General features: G+C 47.2%; 1 protein-coding gene across 1 annotated transcript in view; it reads left to right on the top strand.

Annotated features, from left to right (window-relative positions):
* wdr3 (WD repeat domain 3) overlaps positions 1 to 6,385 on the top strand; it is a gene marked incomplete in the record, with an annotated part of 211,240 nt that overhangs the window by 31,815 nt on the left and 173,040 nt on the right.

Raw genomic sequence — 6,385 nt, 5'->3', positions numbered from 1 at the left:
GTCGTCTGTTCATGCATCATCACTACAGACACCTGGTTTATTGACACAATCATTCACTCTCTTTGCCGACGCTAGAGCTAACAGCAGGGCTGTTTTAAATGACAGAAATTTAAGTAAAACTTGATCTAAAGGCTCAGAAGGAGCTTTGATCAGAGTGTGCAAGACCATCGTTCGGTCTCACTGTGGAGCTAGTGGACGTGACACCGGTCTGTGTTTCCATACACCTTTCAAGAAACGCTTCATCAACGAGTGATTAAAAACTGTTCTGTCACTGAAAACCTCGTGACAGGGAGAAATAATTGCAGCATAAGTCTTAATTGTGCCGAATGGTAGATCTCTGTCCATCCGCTGCTGCATAAAGGACAGCACGCCACCTAGTAGCCATGAAATGGCCTCCACGCCTTTCTCTGCACACAAGCGCTGAAAAACAGTCCACTTGATGTGTGCAGCATTGTGGTGGAAGCAGCTTGTGCGCCCTGAACGTATGCACCACATCCTGTGGGAGGTCCATCTTTTCTTAACGGATCTGTTCAGCGGACAGACCCAAAGATGCTGACCTATTTCTGGGTAACTCATCGCTCTTCCTGCCTGGAGGAGAGCGCCCCCCCACAGCAGTTTCCACAGCCGACCCGATATCAGTTGCTGAAGATTCGGGAACCACGGAGTGCATATGCGTTCAGGAGCTACGAGGATGACTGATGGTTCTTCCTCTCGGACCCGGTCCAGGGTCCATGATATCAGCAGGACTGTAGGGAATGCATAAAGGAGCCTTTTTTTTTGTCCACATGCTGTGAGCGAAGGCGTCCACTCCTAACGGTAGGTCTTGTGGGCTCAGTGAGAACCATAATTGACACTGGGCGTTCTCCCGTGTGGCAGACAGATCCACTGCTGCTTGGCCAAAAACTTCTCCAAAAACCGAGAAAATCAGCTCGGGATGGAGGCTCCAGTCTCTGTGACGGGGACCGCCCCTCGACATGATATCTGCTCACCTGTTCAGGAACGCTGGGAAAGTCCACTGCTCTGATGGAGAGCAGGTTCCTGTGTGGCCAACACAACAGCTATTTTGCGATGCATAACATTTGGGCTGAGCGCACACCTCCCTGACGGTGTATGTAAACTGCCGTCATTTGTTGTCTGTGTGGATCAGAACATGCTGATCCCGCAGCAGGGGCAAAATGCTGAGTCCCATTTCAGACCGTGAAAAAACATTCTAGCACATTTATGTGAAGCGACATGTGGTCCAACCACTGTGATCCCACTGCTTGGGACAGACGCATTCCTCCCAGCTTGACAGGAACGCATCTGTGAAAAATGAGACATGTGATGTAGGCCTGCTGATGGGAACTCCCTCTGACAGAATGAGGGGGTTTCCCCAGTGATTCAGATCGTTTCTCATGGGGGGGGGCACAAAGATAATCCACCTCTTCTGGCGCACAGGATCTATGCGCAGGCGGGTGAACCATCTCTGAAGGCGTCTCATATGAAGTAGGCCCAACGGAACCACAATGTGGGCCACTGTTATTGTCCCAGTTGTCGCATGACAGGCAGAACTGTCACTATGCTTCATAGTTTGACATGTGGGAGCTGAGCTGACAGAGCTTTAGCTCTCAGCTTTGATAAATGGCCCTCATTGTAGTTGAGTTAGCTCCACTTCCAGATAAACAATCATCTGGGACGGACAAACAGAAGTTTTTCCCAGTTTATAGAAACCCCAGGTTAGCAGGTGTAACTCTTGTGTTTTGGTCTGTGCGACAGCTTTCTAACTGGACCGAGCTAATAAGAGCTGATCGTCCATATAAAAGGATTTCTCATTCCTGCAATGTGTAATTCAATTCAATTCAATTCAATAATACTTTATTAATCCCAAAGGGAAATTATTTGTTGTTGTAACTCGTTATCCTCATTTCATTAAGAGATGTTATAGATGCTGATGGCTGTAGACGGGAAGGATCTCTTGTAAAGGTTCATCCCACAGTGGATCCTAAGAAACTGGCTGCAGATGCCGTCCGATCCGTCCACCCAGACTCGGCTGGCCTCTCAGTTCCCCTGGACTGTAGGACCGCTTGAATGCTGGGCAGAACTCCTCTCAGAGCGATGGCCACTCCTCCCAGCAGTCTGCCGAGCTCCTCATAGCTGTGGACAGACAACTGTAGGTGCTGAGGGACGATCCTGTCCTTCTGCTGTCATGAGCCGTGTTTCCTGCTAGTTCCAGGATCTCAGAGATCAGGCACTCGAGCACAGCTGGCAGGTAGATGAGAATGCGTCCACAGAACATCCTTTTCAACTCATTTGAGAGTTGGGGGCCATAGTTGAGATATTATTTGAGCTTTTGAGATGTTATTCAGCTGTTGTTGTAGAAAACTGCCTTGTTGCCATGGTTAAACATCATAACAAATGTCCAAAACTAAGAACATTTCAGTAAAAATCCTTCCAGCTGCACAGCATCTGATACCAGAGGAAACAATCATCCAAAAAATGTGATTTACATCCAGAAAAACAGGAATTACAGTTTCCAAAAGCAAAATCTCAGAATGAAATAATGACTGATTATGTAATAATCAGTATAATAATAATTATAAGTAATGACTGCAGAGCCATCTTCACGCATTTTGAGAATGTGCGTGGGATGTTTCAGAATGATGGAAATGTGAAATATGCGTTCTTCAGATCTATGGAGGTGAAAACCAGTTGTTCTGGTGAAGTTCTCCAGCAGCTGTTGGTAGCTCTGGAAAACACGTTTTTCGTCAGAAATTCCTGAACTTCTGACTGGAGAGATGAGCTCTGTTCTGGAGAAGACAGGACCGTCTCTACAATCCCTCTGAAATGGTGGGGGTTGAGCTGTGAACTGTTGCATGTAACTCCTTCTGATCAGATGGTCCGTCCATCTGTCCAGGGAACACACTCGCTGACACTCAGAGTAGCGCTCAGAGAGCGGGCACACATTTGTATTGTCATGTTTTTCATGAAGGTCAACCATACTAAAAAATCCTTACTGCCATCACTCCGGAGATTCTCCAGGGGAACCCAATGGGGGCTCAGGTAGAAAAAAAGCTGTATGTGTGCCTCTGTGCTGGGCCCAGGCTGCGGTCTCACATAGAACTGAGGTGAGTCGGTGCGTTCCAAAGGAGGCGTGAGCGCTTCTGAGTGAGACGCCTTTTCGGTGGAGGCTGCAGCTGTCGTGGAGAAACATGTTTACTCCCGCTGCGCGGTGAGCGGGCAGAAAAACAGCAGAAATTAAAAATAGGCTCTGGCTGAGAGACGAGGGATTTTACCAGACTCGGTCTGCTGAAAAAACATCATTTTAGCTGATGTGGCAGACGAATGTTGTGATATTTACTGAACTGCGGTGCCTTTTAAAACGTTGTTTAGAGGTTACTGGCTCGTTCTGTGTGGGGAATGTGTGAAGAGAGGCAGCTGAGAGATCAGCCGATCTGACAGACTCAGATGAAAAAACTTTCAGAGGTGTTTCTGTTTTATATCAAAACATACATCATCAAAAAACACATACCTTCCCCTCAAGGATCTGTTACCTGGTGGAGGGGGTCGGCGGAGGAGCGGGGCGTGAAATCGCTGCCGCAGCTGTGGGGTGCCTCTGGTGCTATTGCTGGCCAAGGTGGTCCCTCCAGCGGCCGGAGGGGCAGATGGACTGTGACGTCACCAGATGGTGTACAGTCTCTGAGACCTCCTCGGACCTCTGCGATTCCTCAAGGATGGTCCTGAAGTTGGCCCCAAACAGCGCCTCTGGGTGATGGGACCCTCCAGCAGGTCTTTCTGCAGCCTCTCAGACACAGATTATTTTTTTCCTTCTATTCTCCGGTGGAACAAACGCGTTTCCCCTCTCTCCCCCTCCCCACCCGCTTCCCTGCTGCGCTCTTTTGTCCTGTGAACTCTTAAAAAAAGCCTTTTTTTTCTGCATACCTCTTAATTCGAAGGATCAGCTGGTTTCTCAACAAAATCCATCATCTTCTCCCGACAGGAGTCAGGGTAAGGAGGACCCTCTTACCTCGACGGAAACAATTGGATTCATGGTGACAACTGGTTTTTGCTTTTTGGGCTGATGAAATCTGGATTGTCTACAAATTTGTGTGGATGTGTTGAAGCTCGACAGTGCTCGGACTGTATGTGGGAAGCTGTGAGTTGGAGTTGGAGCAGCTTTTATCAGGACTGTGATCTTCCTGGCAACACTCATGAATGGTGGGAATAATCTGGAGAAGCTGTGAGCTCGGCTTTTGGAGTAAAGGATCAATTCGGCTATTTTGGAGTTTCCATCAGAGAATATATACAGCAAGACTTTAAAGGCATAAACAACAATTCACAATTTCTGCCTGACCCAAACTGTGACCTTGATGCCGGACTTATCTCAACTCCTCCTGGAATGTTTTGAAAACAACAAAGATGCTTTGACTGTTTCCTCACCCCTCCCTTTCCCAAGGCCGTGAACATGTAACAGAACCTCAAATGAGCTGAAGATGAATGTCACCTCTTATCTGGACAATGGCTGATGGGGGGCTCTGGACTATGCTACGTCTTTCTTTAAAAAAATTCAATGTCTTCACTGGCCTATATATTCATGTATAATGTCTGTTTATGTTGCTTTGCTGTGGTAGGTTTTTTTTGTGCCTCAAATTGTGTCCTGTCTAAGACACTGTGTGAGAGATCTTTTTTTATACAGTCTCTCCTCATGTTTTCTTCCTTTTTCTCATCTAAGCAAAATATTATTCTGAATAAGAATAAGAAGGCTGTGCTAATAATTTTTAGCCGCAGCTTCATGCACTCAGCCCATCTTCGGACGACTGTACGTACATATTTGCGTTGTATCTCGGTGCAATGCTAATAAAATTTATTCTGATTCTGATTCTGAGAGGCGGAGCCAAGTGGTCCTCTGGATCATGGTCATCCAGGCGGCGATGCAGGACAGGCAAATCGCAGACGTTGCACGTGTTTAAGATGACATCAGCAGCTTTACAGAGAGAGCTCTTTGTCTCCTCCAGCAGGTCTGCTTCTTCCAGCCTCTTCAAGATGCTGTAGGCCAGCAGGGCGACGTTGTTGTTCGCTGCGGCCGTCTGGGATGATAACTGGTGAGCTCGGTTGGAGACCTTGTCACCATCTTGTCATGCTTCCCTGGAGGGACAAGTTGCTGGTCCATCCTGGAAGCGTTTTCCCCAAGTGCCACCCGCCAGGCTTGGCTCCGGGGGGGATTGGGACGGAGGGTAAAACACCGATCAGTAAAACCCTCCACTCTGGAGATGGAGGCAAAGGTGAAGACGGGAGGCAAGGGACAGAAAGTCCTTTGTGTTATCATCCTCCTGGATTATGTCGGGCAGCTCCGAGAGGAGGGCACCAACGGCTGGGAGCGGTGTGGTCGCCGACGTGGGAAGATCCGAGGTGACTGAGCACTCGCTCAGCCACTCGTCTTCGGTCACTACCCTTTCCAGGAGGGAAGAGGCATCTCCGCATCGCCTTTCTGAAAGGAGTCATTCGGTTCACTGCGTGACTCTGCGTCAAAGAAGGTGGTGGCGTCGTCCCGCGCATAGCATCCAGACACAGAAAAAAAAAATTCAGCATTGCTGCTGCCAACAATGCCTTTTTCGAGGAAATCATCTGATTTACCTCGAGAGAAAAAACACGATAGAATAGGCGGGGGTGTCGTCCAGCAAGTAGCGTCCCTCCACGGAAACACATTCAGCGGGGCTGCTGCTGACATTGCCTTTTTGAGGAAATGATTCGGTTACTGTGAGCAAAACACATTAGAAAAGGCGGTGGCATCATCCATCAGGTAGCGGCCCGCCACGGAATAAACATTCAGCGGGGCTGCTGCTAACATCGCCTTTTTAGAGGAAAACATACGATTACCTCGAGGAAAAAACATGTTAGAAAGGGCGATGGAGTCGTCCAGCGGGTAGCGGCCCGCCACGGAAAAGCACTCCTCGTCTCTTACCTTGAACAAGGCTGTTCGTCTGCTTCTCCTTGGGGAGGAAGAACTCACCGGGACGGCAGGAGGTTGGCGTGGCGGAGACCCAGGCATCCTTAGCAAGGGTTGTGCCGGTTAGAGCTAGAAAACAGGTTTCAGTACAAGGTGAGAATTTATTTAGAAATTTCTGGTAATTTGAAAAGAGTACAAATTATTAAAATGATTTAATTACACACACACACACACACACACACACATACATACATACATACATACATACATACATATATATATATATATATATATATATATATATATATATATATATGTGTGTGTGTGTGTGTATATGTGTATATATATATATATATATGTGTATATGTGTGTATATATATATATATATGTATATATATGTATGTATATATATGTGTGTGTGTATATGTGTGTATATATATATATATATATATATGTGTGTGT

The sequence above is a fragment of the Nematolebias whitei genome, chromosome 13 (genome assembly GCF_014905685.2).
Source record: "Nematolebias whitei isolate Nwh7 chromosome 13, NemWhi1, whole genome shotgun sequence".
In the NCBI taxonomy this organism is placed as follows: domain Eukaryota; kingdom Metazoa; phylum Chordata; class Actinopteri; order Cyprinodontiformes; family Rivulidae; genus Nematolebias; species Nematolebias whitei.
The sequence above is the reverse complement of the archived record's forward strand: the minus strand, read 5'-3'. Positions and strand labels throughout refer to the sequence as shown.